This window comes from Sceloporus undulatus, chromosome 4 (assembly GCF_019175285.1).
Source record: "Sceloporus undulatus isolate JIND9_A2432 ecotype Alabama chromosome 4, SceUnd_v1.1, whole genome shotgun sequence".
NCBI classification, from domain to species: Eukaryota; Metazoa; Chordata; class Lepidosauria; order Squamata; family Phrynosomatidae; genus Sceloporus; species Sceloporus undulatus.
The window spans coordinates 6,075,422-6,091,623 of NC_056525.1; the positions used below are offsets into that span (position 1 = coordinate 6,075,422).

Sequence of the window (16,202 nt, forward strand, 5' to 3'; positions counted from 1 at the left end):
ACTTCCCCAGGGGTATTGTACAATTATGCGGCATTGGTGCACAGTATAATTGTTTTGGTGCCTTTCTCACTTGCTGGGTTTCTGGAAGTTTGATTTCTGAGTGAAGGGCAAATGCTTGTGCACAACAGTGTGCACAGAATCATACAGCCAGGAGACACCACAAAGGCTATCTTGTCCAATCCCATTCTGATATGCAGGAGTCAGAGGCCAGTTTTCTGCCCCTGAAAGAGAGTTTCTAATGCTATGTCACTGGGGCATAGCTGCCACCTATCCAGATGAATCCTTCCTCATGCATCTCCCTGGCAATATTGGTTAAAAGAAGCACACAGCATAAAAGTGAGACAAGTATTTTCCTGCCCTATTGCATAAACTGTCACTGGAAAAGGTTGGGAAGGGAACTGAGCACAGTAACATGATGTGTTTAAAAGCATAATATGATGCCATTAATGCATTTCATTTGACAGGTATTGCCAGGGAGACCAAATGTTCCGGCAGGGGCGTCACAAGGAGGTGCGAAGGGCAGACTGCACCTGGTGACAGCTCAGAGGGGGTGAACATCAGGTAGGGTGGTTCCATTTCATCTGCCTCACCTCCCCCCCATTGCCCCCCCCGGTGCCAGTCAGGGACCCTCCTTGAAAGGAGGGAGGGATAGAGGGGAATTGTTACAGAGCGTTGTTCAACCCTGCCTTCCCTCCTACTGTGTTGCCCTCCTGCCCAGCCAGGTGCCCAGCCTGCTACCCAGTGAGCCCTGGACATTGCAAGGTCTGGCCAGCTGGTTGGATGAGGGAAGCAGAGAGAAGGAAAGGGAAATGGAACACGATACCACTGCTCCCCTGGCAGTCTTTTTGGGGTCTACATGGGTGGCAGGCAACTGAGGGGTAGGAATAGGAGGGAGCAGGCTGACACTGCCCCCCAGCAACCTTTTCTGGATCTGGCCAGGTAATGGGTGGTGGGTGTGCAAAGAAGTGGGAGGGAATGGAGGGTGGGACGGTTTACTGTTTCTGTCCACCCACCCATCCCTTGACAGCCCTTTCTGGATCTGGCTGAAGGGATGGCAAGGGTGAGCAAACAAGGCAGCTGGAAGGAAGGATGGGCAGGGCAGGACAGGCTGCGCTGCCGCCATCCACCCTGGCAGCCCTTTCCAGGCACCCACACTAGGTGACACCAACCCTAATAATCTGGCTCCCTGTATCATGAAGTCACAGTTCCACACTATACAATTATAGTAGTTTGGTGCCAGTTTAACTGCTGTAGCTCCAGGCTTGGGGATCCTGGGTTTCATAGTTTAGTGAGCACCTTAGAATGCTCTTCTAGAGAGCTTTAGTGCTTCACTCCAGGTAACAGGTTAAATTCTTTAGCAGAGAATTCAAAGTCCCTCATCAAACTACAAATATCAGAAGTTGGAGCCATAGTAAAGTGAGCTCTTTGGGTTTGGTTTTAGCCCCCCCCCCCCCCCAATCCCTGCGATACTAAAATCTGTAGATGCTCAAGCCTCATTAAATACAATGATCTAGTAAAATGGTGTCCCTCATATAAAATAGCAACAACGAGGTTTGGTTTGGAAATTTATATATTTTTTGAATATTTTCAAGCCATGGATACTTAAATCCGTGAGTTTTAAAAAAAATCTGTAGATACGGAGGGCTGACCTGTATTCAGAGAGGGTTTGCCTTTGCATTCTTCTGAGTCTGAGAGAGCATGACCTGCCCAAGTTCATCCAGTGGCTTTCCATGATCAAGCAGGGTTTCAGACTTTGTTCTCCAGAGTTGTAGGACTTTATCACGTGCAACTTCTAAACCGCAATTAAAGTTTGAAAATAGCATATTTCGTGTTACGTATCACTCTACCTCCAAATTGTTTCTGCTGTGTCCATGAATTTTGTTATGTATCACTGACAGGAAAAAAAAACCATCAATAAGATGGAGAGGAGAAGGTTAAGAGGTGATATAATAACCCTGTTTAAGTATTTGAAGGGATCTCATATTGAGGGGGGAGCAAGTTTGTTTTCTGCTGTTCCAGAAACTAGAACGTGGAACAATGAATGCAAACTGCAGGAAAAGAGATTCCACCTCAACATTAGGAGGAACTTCCTGACAGTAAGGGCTGTTCGACAGTGGAACGCACTCCCTCGGAGGATGATAGAAACTCTTTCCTTGGAGGTCTTTAAGCAGAGGCTGGATGGCCATCTGTTGGAGATGCTTTGATTTAGATTTCCTGCATGGCAGGGGGTTGAACTGGATGGCCTTTGTGGTCTCTTCCAATTCTATGATTCTAAGCTCCCAATCCCACTGCTATGCCATTTTGTTGATGGTGTTGTGTGCTTTCAAGTAGTTTCCAATTTATGGAGACCCTAAGGTGAATCTAACATGGGGCTTTCTTGGCCATATTTGTTCGGGGGGGGGGGGGGGTTCCATTGCCATCCCCTGAGGCTGAGACAGTGGGACTTGCCCAAGGTCACCCAGTGGGTTTCCATGGCTGAGCTGGGATTTGAACTCTCATGTCCAGAGTCACAATCCAACACTCAAACCACTATGCCATGCTGTCTCAATTATGCCATTAGCTTATAATCATTGTTGTGTGCTTATAATACTTGTGTTATACTTGCTATTCATACTTATATTTGTGCTTATATTTGTCAAAAGGGTGGACTGTCCATCGTATAAATGAGTTCTGGTAATAATTTAATAGAGTTGAAAGACTGGATCATTGAAATGCTGGGGACGCCTGTAGTCCATAAATAGCTGTTCGAAGCCCTGTTCAGCATTTTGGAAAAAGTTCAGCCACAGTTTTATCTTTGGGGTGTTTTTCTTCCTAGCCTATAGAGTCTGTCCTGTTTGTTGAACAGATGTGATGATGCCGCTTCCCCACCAGCTGTAAAAAATTCACAAAATTCACGTGGAAATGGAGGCTTGTTTCTCCTGACGCACCGTAATCAAAGTGGTTTGAAAGAGGGATCCCTTCCTCTAGGGCATACTCTTCATTCTGGCCAAACAGGTTTTGCTCAGTTTTAATGTATTTCTGAAATCTGCAGGGAAAGAAAACAAATATTTGAATAGAAGCAGTGGTAGTGGTTTGAGTATTTGACTACGACTCTGGAGACAGGGGATAAATCTCCGTTCAGCCATGGAAACCCACTTGGTGACCTTAGGAAAGTTACACTCTCTCAGCTTCAGAAGAAGGCAAAAGCAACCCACCCCTCTGAACTAATCCTGCCAAGAAAACTTCATGATAGAGTCTCCTTAGGGTTGCCATAAGTCAGTAAATGACTTGAAGGCATACAACAACAGTAACAATAAAGATGATATTAAATTTGTTCTCATCCTGGGATGTCAAGTCTTTCTCAAGACGCTTTTGAAATTGCCTCTTGGAAATGACAGCCTGTCTCTAGCCAGGAATGTAGCAATGGGGTAAGAGAGAATAAGGACATTACATCCAAATAAATGTTCTGCCCCTCCACCATGAAATTTTGCTGCAGTCTCCAAATTTCTATCATTGCATTGGAGTATTTAGAAATACAGTTTAGGCATCCAAAGAAAATGATAGCGTACTGCAAAATCCCAGCACTTAAGACTTTACCAGGTTGCTTGCTTATTTATTTATTTAAATATTTATGTCCTGTCCTGTATTTAAAGATCTCAGCGCGGCATGCAAAAGAAAGAAAGAAAGAAAGAAAGAAAGAAAGAAAGAATGTTAAGCAACAAATAACATTTTTAAAAGATTAACAATATATTGTCATTATTGTTGTGTGCCTTCAAGTTGTTTCCAAATCCTGCTGACCCTATCATGGCCTTTTTTTTCTTTTGGCAAGCTTTGTTCAGAGGAGGTCTGACGTTGCCTTCTCTTGAGGCTACAAGAATGTGTCTTCCCCAAAATCATGGTTTATTTTTTTAAAAAAAAATTTAAACTGCTTAAAACAACTTTAAATAATACAACCATAGCACATGTACAGCCTGGGTAAAACCAATTAGACCTAAGGGCTTCAGTTAAAATAACAAGTTTTGACGTGGTGCCACAATGATGTTGGTGCCTGTCAGGGCTCTAAAGGGAGAGCATTCCTCAACTGGGGTGCCACTGCAAGAAGGTCCTCTGTCATATTATCTCTGGGACAACAGAGGAGGACCTCTTGAACTGACCACAATTCTCAGGCTGTGGAGGGTCAGGAACGGCCCAGTTCCACCAGTGGCCACTCGACCAGCAGAGCCCTCAGACCCACTTGGTGGGACTGAGCTATCTTCTGGGTCTGGGGGCTCTGCTGGCCAGGTAATAAAGAGAGTCGCCTCCCTTTCCCACCCATCCAGTAGCTCGGTCAGACCCAGAAAATGTTGTTGGAGAGAGGATGGGGGCATTCAGAAATGATCTGCACCAGGTACAATGTATGCCAGTGGTCCAAGCCATTTAGGGCACCTGGAATTCAGACCAGAAGTGTATTGGCAACCAGTGCAGTTTCTTCAGAACTGCTGTTATATCATTTCTGAATGTTCAAGTGAGTAGTCTCACCGGTTTTAAAAGATCTCCATTGGCTGCCCATCCGCTTCCGAGCTCAATATAAGGTGTTGGTAATTACCTATAAAGCCCTAAATGGCTTGGGCCCAGGATACCTAAAGGACCGCCTCTCCCCGTACATTCCGCCTCGCACCCTCAGAACGTCTGGGCAGCAGCTACTGAAGGTGCCTGGGGCTAGGTTAGTCTCCACTTCTCGGAGGACGTTTTCCACAGCTGCCCCAGCCCTTTGGAATGCGCTGCCCACAGAGCTCCGCTCGTCTACCACCCTGGCCCAATTTAGGAAGGATCTTAAAACCTTCCTATTCCAACAGGCATTCCCCGAATAAAAATCCTGTGGGCCTCCCTCCTCTTCCGTGGCCAAGAGGTTGGGCTATGGGGCTTTTTTTGCTTGTTTGCTTGATTTTATTGTTGTGGATTTTAATCTGTTTGTACACTATGTTTTAATTTGATGTAAGCCGCCCTGATCGTAGGAAGGGCGGCATATAAATAAAAATTTATTATTATAATTTATTATTAGTCTACCAGCTGCTGCATTTTGCGTTAGCTACAGTTACTCAATAACCTTCAAGGGATGCCCCAAACAGAGTGCTGTGTAGTAGTCTAATTGGGAAATTACAAGTGTATGTATAACTGTGGCTAATACAGGTTCCCTATTCAGGAAAGGCTGTAACTGGTGGATCAGTCGAAATTGACCCCATGTACTCCATGCCATGGAGCTTATTTGGTCCTCCAGTGGCAAAAATGGAACTAGGACAGTGATTCCCAACCTTTCTGTGCCCCACACCCCTAGGAAATTTGATTAATGTCCACATCTGCTACCAAAGTAATATCCCATTTGAAGATGAATAAGTCTAATTTATAATTTTTGAATCACAAATTGAACCACATACAATACTGCTGGTGAACAAATTGAAGTTTTGTGTTGTTGTTTTTTTTAAAAAAAAAAACCAGCTTTTAACTCTTTGCATAGAATGCAAATCTAAACTGATCAATAGATTCTAATTTATTCAGATTTTTTTTTAAATAGTAAAATTAATTCCAATTGAGAACATAAAATTCAATGACTTCTTTGCTCCTGCTTCTCATTCATGGTTTTGTCAAAACGTGGGACTGCCTTGCAGACTGTGATTCACAGGTCTGCCTGTGGATTCAGGTGATTCCAAGATTTAGATAAGTATCTAGATTCACATAAGTATCTTTGTTGCACCTCCTCAAATTTCATCTCACACCCCCAAGGGGTGCAGGCACCTCAGGTTGGAAACCCCTGATCTAGGAGTCCTAAGGCATTATACCAGTACAAGGAATCCTCTCCATCCATGTCCTTTTTGTATGCTGCAGCTTGCTGGATCTACACCTTGGTGGATGTACAGCTGTGTGTGAAAATTCATTCTCAGCTTATACACATGTGCCAACACCATAGAGGCATTCAGTGCTTCTTCACAGGAAAGCAAGTGTAGTCATCTTTGAAGGAATTTCAAGCGGACAGTTTCTCTGAAGGCTTGCAGAGACGTCAGGTCACATTAGATTTCTTTAACATTATAGTAACTTGACTCGCACCATATATAATTGTTACTTTCTGGTCACTGTTTTTAGTTAACTGTTTTGGACGTGGAAAATATTGTGTTTTCAACTGATTTGTGTGTTGTTATTTTCTGGAAGCTCCACAAGCTAGACTGCTTCTGCACTGCAGAAATAATGCCATTTGACCCCACTTTAACTGCCATGGCCTTGAAAGTTTGTACTAAAACCCGGAGCTGATTCACTCCACCGCTGGCATAGCGGACACCTCAAATGTCTGCTATGTATTTTACCATCTCTTCTCCTTCGCCCAGTCAGTGGGAAACTCTCCCTGAAGTCGTCTGATGTGCCTTTGCACAAATTCTGCGCCTACCCCCTGCTTGCTTTTCAGTCGGGAGTTAGTAAGAGAGATTCCCGGGTGGCTGAGTCCTTGTGGGTTTTTTTTAAATATCCTTTTTTCCCTTTCCTTTTTCTTTTCTGGAACTCAGTAAGACTCCTTCCTAATTCTTCTCGGCTGCCGTTCCATCTCTCCGCTCTCTAATTGCTTCTACGCAGGTTGTCTGAAACTTTTGGGCTGGCAAGCAGAGAACAGCCCAGACATGCCAAAGCCAAACAAACCTCCAGGAATTTTCTCTCTTCTCTTTCACTCCCCTTCTATATATAAAACCACCGGCAGGCTGAAAACAGCTGTGCTGACTGAATAACTGAATAATTCTCCTTCCAGATACAGTCGGTGTGGTGGGTCTGATGTCAGCAGGTTTTTGTCCAAACTATCAAAGAAATGCCATCAGATGCCAGTCCCTATCTCTGAAATAGCACTTTGGGTGCATAATATAAAATTTGGAGTAAAACCCAGAGGGCATTCAGTGTTTCCAATTACATTGGAGTCACCAGCCAGCAGAGTATAACCAATAATGCATCTGCACCATAGAAATAATTCAGTTTAAGTTCTGTAGCTCCATCCTATGGAATTCTGGGACTTGTTGTTTTACAAGGCCTTTAGCCATCTCTGCCAAAGAGTGGTAATGCCTCACAAAACTACACATCCCCAGATCCTGTAGGATGGAGCCATGGCAGTTAAAGGGGTGCCAAACTGCATTGATTCTACAGTGTAGATGCATCCCAAGTTAGACTGAACATGAGGAGTCCATGCTCAGATGTCTAGAAATCTGCTAATGGGACACCAAGCCAGGTTCAACATATCCCCAGGGGCTCAAGGAAGCAATGGAAAGTTTTAGCCATCCCCTTGCAAGAAAATCTTTGAAAACTACACCGTTTCATTCACAGTTCTGGACTTATTCTTTGCAAATTTCACGTGTTGCTTTTTTTTTTTGCACAGAAAATGTTTTTATCTTTGCAGAAATATTTTTTTTCTGTTTAAGAAATGCTGTTTTTTGCACACGCACCTATTTCTCTGTCGTTCCTTCCTCCTCAAACGTAACATTTTCCAAGAGGCTTCCGCCTAAAAAAACCACAACAGTGATGGTACCAAGAGAAAGCCCTGCCCCAAGGATTCTGGGATATTTTTTTGAAAGGTAACTTTAGCAAACCCTAGCATGGACACCTTCTTACAGGAGGAGTAAGCCTTCTCCTCATGTTCTTTCAGTGAACGATTCTTCCTCTAATATATTAGACATGGAGTAGGGTGAAGGTAGTTAGGGTTTCCAGATCTCCAACTCCTCCAGTCCTTGGGATAAGAGGGAGAAATCTCAGGGTGAGAGAATTGTCTTGAAAATGACATGCACTGAGACAGGTTTGTGATGGTGGTGAAACAGAGAGCAAAGCTCGTAAAAATTTGGCTGTCTTGGATATTGGAGACTGAGGGCGAACGAGAGAGAGGAGTTTTTGGTTTTTGCATGCTTTTAGTTTGTGCTAGTTTTAATAATTTGCAAACCACCTTCATGGAATCATAGAGTTGGAAGAGATCCCAAAGACCATCCAGTCCAAGCCTCCAAAGTGCATCTTCCATTGTCGAACTGCTAAGAAAGTTCTTCCTAATGTTTAGCTGGAATCTCTTTTCCTGTAATTTCAAGTTTTAGTCTCGTTCATGGGAAAACGGAGGCATATGAACGATTAAAATGAGACAATAAAGGGAGCCATTTCCTCCCCTACCCAACAGCAATCTGGCCCAAATAACCAGTTTAGACTTGGTTTCAATGTTTGTTTGTTGTTCTGTATAGGACTGTAATGTTTAACAGCTCTAAAGGCAATCCTAATATCTGCCTCCCTTTCCCTTCACAAGGCAGACAGGTTGAGAAGCGGTGGGTTTGATTTAGCGAAGGAGCAGCAGGGAGTTAGTCTTGTAGCTGGGATCCTGCATTCCTCGTCTGTGCATTGATTTTGGCCAAACTTTGATCGGTTGGGGATTTACCTCTCCCGAACTGGCCTTCTGTTCTCGCAATAAGTCTCTCTTCGTCTGCCCTTCGGTTTTTCATTAACAAAAGAACAAGTTTTGGAGTGCTTTTTTAAAAAAAATGAAAAAGAGAGAAAGATGTGATAGCAAGGAAACCTATGGGGATGTTCTTCTTCCCATCCTCCCTTATTGTAAGTCGAGAGCTCCAGCTTTTACAGATTTTGACCTGGGCACTCATTATAAGAGTCTAGCAAATACTCCGGCTCACCTGTTCAGGTCCTGTTTCAATGCATCTGCTGGTATTTTATCCTCACTTGGTGTATGCATTAGCCAGTGGAGGTTAATGGGTCCACTTTCAGTGAGGCAATGAATCCGCTCAGGGATGGCATCTAAACTTGAAAGGAACTCAGGGTCTATACAGATGCGTGGCATGCAGCCGCCCCTTTTTGCCTCAGATCGGTGCGGCACCGATCTGCTCCCTGGAAGGAGCAAAAAGAAGCCACCCCAAGCGGCTCCCTGGAAGGGGCCTCATAGGAGCGGCAGTGTGACATGATGACTCTCCTTTTGCGCTGTGCCGTTTGGGCACTGTTCCACAGTGGCGTCATCATGGCACACACCATGTAAATGGGTCTGTACCAAAATGGCATCATGGGGCAGGGTCATGGCATTGAGTATGCAGACGCTACACCGTCACTCCACCCACAAGCTGGCACAAAATGCCGGTCTGTATCCCCCCTAACTGTCCAAAGTGCTGAGTCCTATCTTGAGAACAGATTCAGCAGTTCCCAGCTCCTTTAGAGTTTGGACTAAAACCCAAAGTGGATGCATCACCCTCATGGACATTGGAGTCACTTGGGGTCTCTTCATACTATGAGAGTGCTATGATTCCACTTTAATTACCCTGGATCCATGTCCTATGATATCCTGGGATTGGCAGTTTGGAGAAGAGTATTTAGAATTAGCCAGAGCGCAGGAGTGTCTCAGCAAACTACAGACCCCAGGATTCTGTAGCATACAACCAAGGAATTAAAGTGGAATCATGGTGGTATAATTGTGTGCTATGTGTATTAGATAATCCTTGAATGCCAATTTCATTTTCTATGACAATACAAGTCTAATTTAGGCAATGCAGTGGGCCCTCCACATTTGCTGGGGTTAGGGGCACAGGACCCCCATGTACCTGGAAAAACCACACAAAAAAATCAGTACTATTTTTAACCTAAGAAACATCTCTCTAGGAATTTTTAGGTCCTCCAGAGTAACTCTATGGTCAACATCTGCTGGATGATGACCACAAAAGATGACCTACAACTCTAGGTCCTCCAGAGTGGAAGTTAATTAATCAAATCCACAAATAATTTAATCTGCAAAAGTCAGAGCCACAAATGTGGACTCTACTTCAGCCTAAAATGGAGTTGGGCAACCTTTCAAATATTATTGGATGTTGTAATCTGGAATTTGTCATGACTGGCTCTGCTGGCTATAGCTGCTGGGAGATTGAGAGCCTGTGCAGACCAGCCATTAAGGCCGGCCTGGGGGTGTAGTCAAGCATGGCATCCACATGATGCACACACAACTCTGGCCCCATGGCGGCATGATGCCACGCGCCACACCACATGGTGCGTGGTGTCATGGTGTTCCTCTGGCGCTGTGTTTAGGTGATGTAGCAGCAAAGGAGCGCTGTAAAGCTGTGGCACTAGTGGCTATGGCACCCTTTCCAGGGTGCAAAAAGGAGTGACTTTTTGCAGCTCCTTTTTGCATCACAGAAAGGCCAGATCAGGGCCATGGAGTGCAGTTGCCACTGTACTGATCTGGCAAACACGGAGGTGGCTGCAGGCCGCCCCTTAGGGGCATTCTGCCCAGCCCCATAGTCCACCCTCCTCTGGAGGACGACATAATTCTCAAAGTTTCTACAAGAGGATTGAAAGTATTAAGAGAAAGTTCTGTCCTGCAGCTTAGCCTTCAGGAGAAATAAGCATCTCCTCCATTAGATCAAATGATCCTTCATCAAATACTTTCAGATAGGTTTTTACCTTAAATCTTCCCTGAGCTAAATCTGAAAATCCTCCTTTAAAAAAAAAGCAGCTCTTCTTGAACTACATCCTATAAAATAGATTCAGTCTCCTGTCCTCCTAATAAGCTGGTAAATTTGCCAAAGTTGCTTCTGGCCTGCAGTATGTTAGCACTTCTGAAACAGTGCTTTTTGACAATCAATTAGAAGAAGAATTCAGCTGATGATTCTGGATGGCGCTTCGTGTTTATTATCCAGCAGTAGCTGTCAGCAATGGACACAAGTTTCCTATGAATTTTACTTAGAAATGAATCTTGTTTTTTAAAACATTATTTGTATTAGGGTTCTCTAATACAGAATAAAAATGTGCAAAGAAAACACATACTGCATAAAATATATAAGAAAAAATGTGTAAGAAGAGGGAGAGGGAAATGAAGACTAGAAAGGGAGAAAAAGAAAGAAAAAGGAGAAAAGAAAAGATAGAGAAATAAAATTTACATCCAATCCCATCCAAATCTCTTATAACTAAACCTTAATTACGCTTCCACTATCATCACCATAAACAAAAACACACTTCTTATTGTAATTTATCAGTCCATTAATATGTAGGTATGTATGTGTGCGTATGTACATTCCTTAATTAGTTAATTAATATTGGAGCAGATAGATATTGGAGCAAACCTTTTATTAACTTTTTGTAGAATAATTATTTGGTATGGTAAGCTATTCTGCAGAAAGTTAATAAAAGGTTAGCTCCAATATCTATCTGCTGGCAATGGTTAATAATAATTACCACTTCTATTCAAACAACAACAAAAAAAGCCCATAAACTGCACTCAGCAAATGTTCACTCGTGCTTTTAATTAATAGCTTCCTTCCTTTGCTTTTTGCCCTTGCAATTACCGTCGGCCATCCACTTTTGCAGATTTGATTATTCACGAATTTGATTAATACGTTCTCTTTAGGAATCTCTCAGCGTGACTCTGCTGGAAGTTGACCATAGAGGAGGTGTTGTTGTCGTTGTTATATTTATATGTATCCTGCTTTTCCCCAAAAAATTGGGATTCAAAGCAGTTTACAACCCAAAAGCATAGTACAATTAAAAACCTACAAGGATCACAAATAAGTCATGCTGGAGGAGAAAACTCTTCCCTAGTCATGCGAAGGTCCTCCAGCTCAATTCAGCCCCTTCTCTGCTGTGGCACCCAAATTTCAGAATATCATCTCCTAAAATCAGCACCAATGCTGCTCTCATTCTGAAGCCAAGCAAAAGCAGGGTGATTTACTCAAGCTTTGGGAGCATGGTTGAGTTTGTCCAAATGTGCTCATGGATGGTCTTAAATGGCTTGAATGATTTTTATCCTGTTCTAAGTGTTAAATGGTTTAACATGTTTTAAGTTAATCCTTACCAAAAAAAAAAAAAGCCTTCCAACTGTCCTGATTTGGCAGGCATAGTCCCAATTAATCCTCTGTTGTCCTGCTTTTATGATGTCCCAGTTTCTCTCTCCTCCTCTCAGTTTCTCCCATCATTTTCAGTCAACTTCAAGTACCATGAACTGAGTTCAAAAATAGTTTTCACTCATTTAACTCAGCAGGAAGGAGAGAAAAGGAAGCAGAATCTTGCCCTTCCCTGTAGATTCAGACAAAAGCAAGCTGTTGCTTTCTATGCCTGCCCAACCCTCTTTTCCTCCTTGTTACCAACATTGCAGGAGGCCCTGACAGGGCACCCACAAATTGTATTCAATGGGGAAATTAAATTAGTTCAATTGTTTAGTAGCGAGAAGGCCAGGGGTAAGTTCTGGCTGGGAGTTTGGTCTTTGTATAACAGTTCCAAACCCCAGGAACTCCAGAGGCAGATTACAAGTTAATGTATTTTATTTATACAAAAAGAATCAACACATATGCAAACACTCTTCTCACACGTACACACAACAACTAATGAAGCAAAGATATTAGAATATAGCAAATTGCAGGGTTGCTAAGGGGCAATACTGTATCGATCCTGAAGTGTGGCTCCAGTCTCAGGGATGCTAGGATGATGATGGCTCAACAGCCACCTATGGAATGTGGGATGGCCAATTGCTGAGATGCTGAGTTGCTGCCCTGTTTCAGACTAGATCAATTTGCTAGTGCCTAGGCACTCATATTTGTACCCAGAAATTGGTTCTAAGGGCAGTATTTCAGGAGCTGATAGACTTAAGCAACTTTCTCAGGGGAGAAGAATGTGGTGCAATATACAAGAACAACTGGGCAATCTGCTTGAATGTTCTCAAATGAAAAGAGTTTCATTCCCAGAAGGAAACTCCCTTTGTCTTCTATATGCAAACAATCTCCCAGTCCAATTCACTACTACCTCCCCATAGAGAAGGGAATATGCTGATTCCAGTGTTGAGAGGTCCCATTATGGCTAAGTGCCTTGGGCTTCTCCCATGCTGAGCCATCCAGATCAACCTGGTATAGTGGGTTTCCTGAACTGGGGAGCCCCTGTTTGGGCTACTTGCCTAAGATATCCCCTTTTTTTATATTGACCTGATATGGAAGGTCACAGAAGGGTGACTGAGAGCTGGATCTTGGGTTACATCCTCATCCACTGCACAGCTAGAGTTTTTTTAAGCAGTGTTGGCTTTGGCTTCAAAAGGATGATAAAGAAGGGCTGGACCTAGTGTCAGGTTGGAGCAGCCTGTCTGCATGCCATAAAGCTTGAGCTGAGAAATTGTGGCATTCCACTCTAGCTGACCCTACTGTATTTGTGTGTGCCAAAGCACTCGACAACAGGCAAGGCAAACGACAGCTGCCCCTTTACTGACCATGCATGAACAACAGAACAAAGAGAAAGGAAGGAAACTGATAGGCCTGCTCCATCAAACCCCCTTCCCCCGCATGTTAAAAAGCATAGATCTTGATTTCAAAAATGAAAATCATAGGATACATCTTGTTGTCGCCACTGTTGTGTGCCTTCAAGTCATTTCTGGCTTATGGTGACCCTAAGGCAAACCTATCATGGGGTTTTCTTGATAGGTTTCTTCAGAGGAGGTTTGCCATTGCTATCCTCTAAGGCTGAGAGAGTGTGACTTGTCCAAAGTCACCCCATGGGTTTCTCTGACTGAGCAGGGATTCAAACTGTGGTCTCCAGAGCCCAGTGCTGAAACCACTACACTACACTGACTCCCTTGGATGAATCTACACTGTAGGAATAATGCTGTTTGATACAACTTTTAAATGCTGGAGCTTCATCCTGTGGAATCCTGGAATTTGTTGTTTTGCAAGGTCTTTAGCCTTTTCTGCCCCAAAGTGCTGATGCCTTATGATACATTACAGATCCCAGGATTCTGTAGGATGGGGTGGTTAAAGTGGTGTCAAAGCTGTGTTATTGCTACAGTGTAGATGTACCCATAGAAAAGTCGGGCTGGTAAAAAAGTAGTCATTCCTGGATGAATTTTGGAAGAAGCTTTCCAATGGTCCCTAGAAGGTTCAAAATGTGTGGCTTATGGATGGATTAACTGGCTGGGTTATTTCATTTCAGATGTGCCTCTTTCTAGTTTTAAACAAGAGATTTGCTGAATATGTTAAGTGCTCTACTTTCTTCTGTAAGGAAAGGGAGCTATCCCTATTCTAACAGTGATATTTCTGCCTTCGGTACCAAATTTTCTGTTAATGAATTAAAGCTGGGGAACACAACTGCTTCATTAACTGAGATGTACCTGTATCTTTTCAAATCTGTAGTACTATGGCAGATCCACTGTGCAAAGTAGTTCTGCACCTGCATGCTAACATTCTTTAAAAATTATCAAATCATCATCCATTAGGTCATAAAAATGAGAGGAAAATGCAGCAATGGAACAGGTTGGGAAGAGTGTTATCTGGGGTGTTTTTGTAAAAACTTAGGAAAAATCCCTAAATTCCACAATAATCAGGAACTTGGGCAGCAAACGTTACCTGCTTTCCCCCTCTACCTTTACTATCTAACCAAACCCCATCAAATCTTTGGCTTAATCACATTTATTACACTGAATTAGGAGTGGTTTGTGTTCCTGAAGAATAGCAGTATAATTTACTTTCATACATTATGTAATAATGTAAAGGTGGCTTTTTTATTTGAATAGCATTATCATTAAATTGTAAACTGTGAAAACAACAAAGGGGGAAGATGCAGCCGGAAAGAAAAGCCAAAAGAGGGGGGAAAGCCCCACTCCTTGGAAAATACAGAAGGAATATGTCAAGGACTTGCAGTTCTATTCATATAGATAACACGGCTGCATCATTTTCTGAAATTTCCAATTGAAATGTTAATACAGACTTCCTGGTAGCAGACAGAGACTTTTTAAAATGGCTTTTTAGAAAAACACACAAGACAAATTGGTCTTCTCACTGATACATTCCTCATATTGGGACCTGGAGGTTAAAGGAGTGATAGCTAATACCCCAGAGGACAGGATCAGAATTCAAAATGATCTTAACAGATTATAAAGCTGGGCCAAAACTAACACAATGAATTTCAACAGGGAGAAATGTAGGATACTTCCATTAGGCAGAGGAAAAAAGGAAGGGAACGGAGGGACAACAGTAGATGTCTATTAAGAGATCTAGAAGTCTTAGTGGATTACAGGCTGAACATGAGTCAACAGTGTGATGCAGCAGCTTAAAAAGCCAATTTGATCCTAGCCTGCACCAATAGGAGTGTAGCATCTCGATCGAGGGAAGTAATAGTACCACTCTATTCTGCTTTGGTCAAGCCTCACCTGGAATACTGTGTCCATTTCTGGGCACCACAATTCAAGAAGGATGTGGACAAGCTGAAACTGTGTCCAGAAGAGGGTGACCAAAATGGTGAAACGTCTTGAAACCATCCCTATAAAGGCTGGCTTAGGGAACTGGCTAGGTTTAGCCTGGAGAAGAGAGATGGAAGGAGTTTGCAACACAGATCCAGTGTTTGTGATAGTCTATTATTATTATTATTATTATTATTATTATTACTACTACTACTACTACATTCAGCTCTTTGTATCCACAGGGGTTCCATTTCAGACACCCCTGCGTATACTAAATAATGTGGGACCTGAAGTCCCATACTACCCAATGGCAGCGCAGTGCATGTTTAACCTCACTGGCATGGCCATATGCATGCACCACCATTGGGGAGAGTGGGGTTGGTTAATTCATGGATGCTTCAGTCCATGTGATTGGGAAGCCTGTGATTGGGAAGGGCCAACTGTATTACAGTATTATTTTTTAAAATTATTACTGTTATTTGACATTCCCTAACATTATCTATTACTCTAAACATTACCCTATGACCATGTATGGATGTGAAAGTTGGACAGTGGATAGGAAGAAAATAAATTCATTTGAAATGTGGTGCTGCAGAAGATTGTCGAGGACATGATGGACATCCAAGAGTTCAAACAAACGGGTGCTAGAACAGATCAAACTAGAAAAATCTCTGGAAGTCAAGATGACTAGACTAAGGCTGTTGTACTTTGGCCACATCATGAGAAGGAACGATTCATTGGGGAATACAATAATGCAAGGAAAGGTGGAAGCAGAAAGTGAAGGAGACTACATGCTAGATGGATGGACTCTATTGAGGAGCTCATGGGTATGAATTTGCAGGAACTGAGCAGAGCAGAGGAGAAGAGGGAGTCTTGAAGATGTCTCATCTACAAGGTTGCCATGGGTTGAGATTGAATCGAGGGTGGATAACAACAACAAAAAAGTACCTATATTTGTTACTTTTGAAAAATGGAAAAGTAAAGAATTTAAAACTTGTAACTCCTGGGACCTTTGGGAACTGTGGAATTTTTTATTGCATCTGTTTAG

The 16,202-nt window shown here is 42.9% G+C and overlaps 1 protein-coding gene across 1 annotated transcript in view; it reads left to right on the forward strand.

Moving 5' to 3' along the window:
- The first annotated feature begins 544 nt into the window (after positions 1-544).
- The window catches only part of LOC121929286 (tyrosine-protein phosphatase non-receptor type substrate 1-like), a 199,844-nt gene continuing 184,186 nt past the window's right edge, over positions 545-16,202 (forward strand). The window contains exon 1 of the mRNA XM_042464676.1: positions 545-561. The gene's annotated coding sequence lies outside the window, so the exon portion shown is untranslated. The remainder of the gene's footprint in view (positions 562-16,202) is intronic.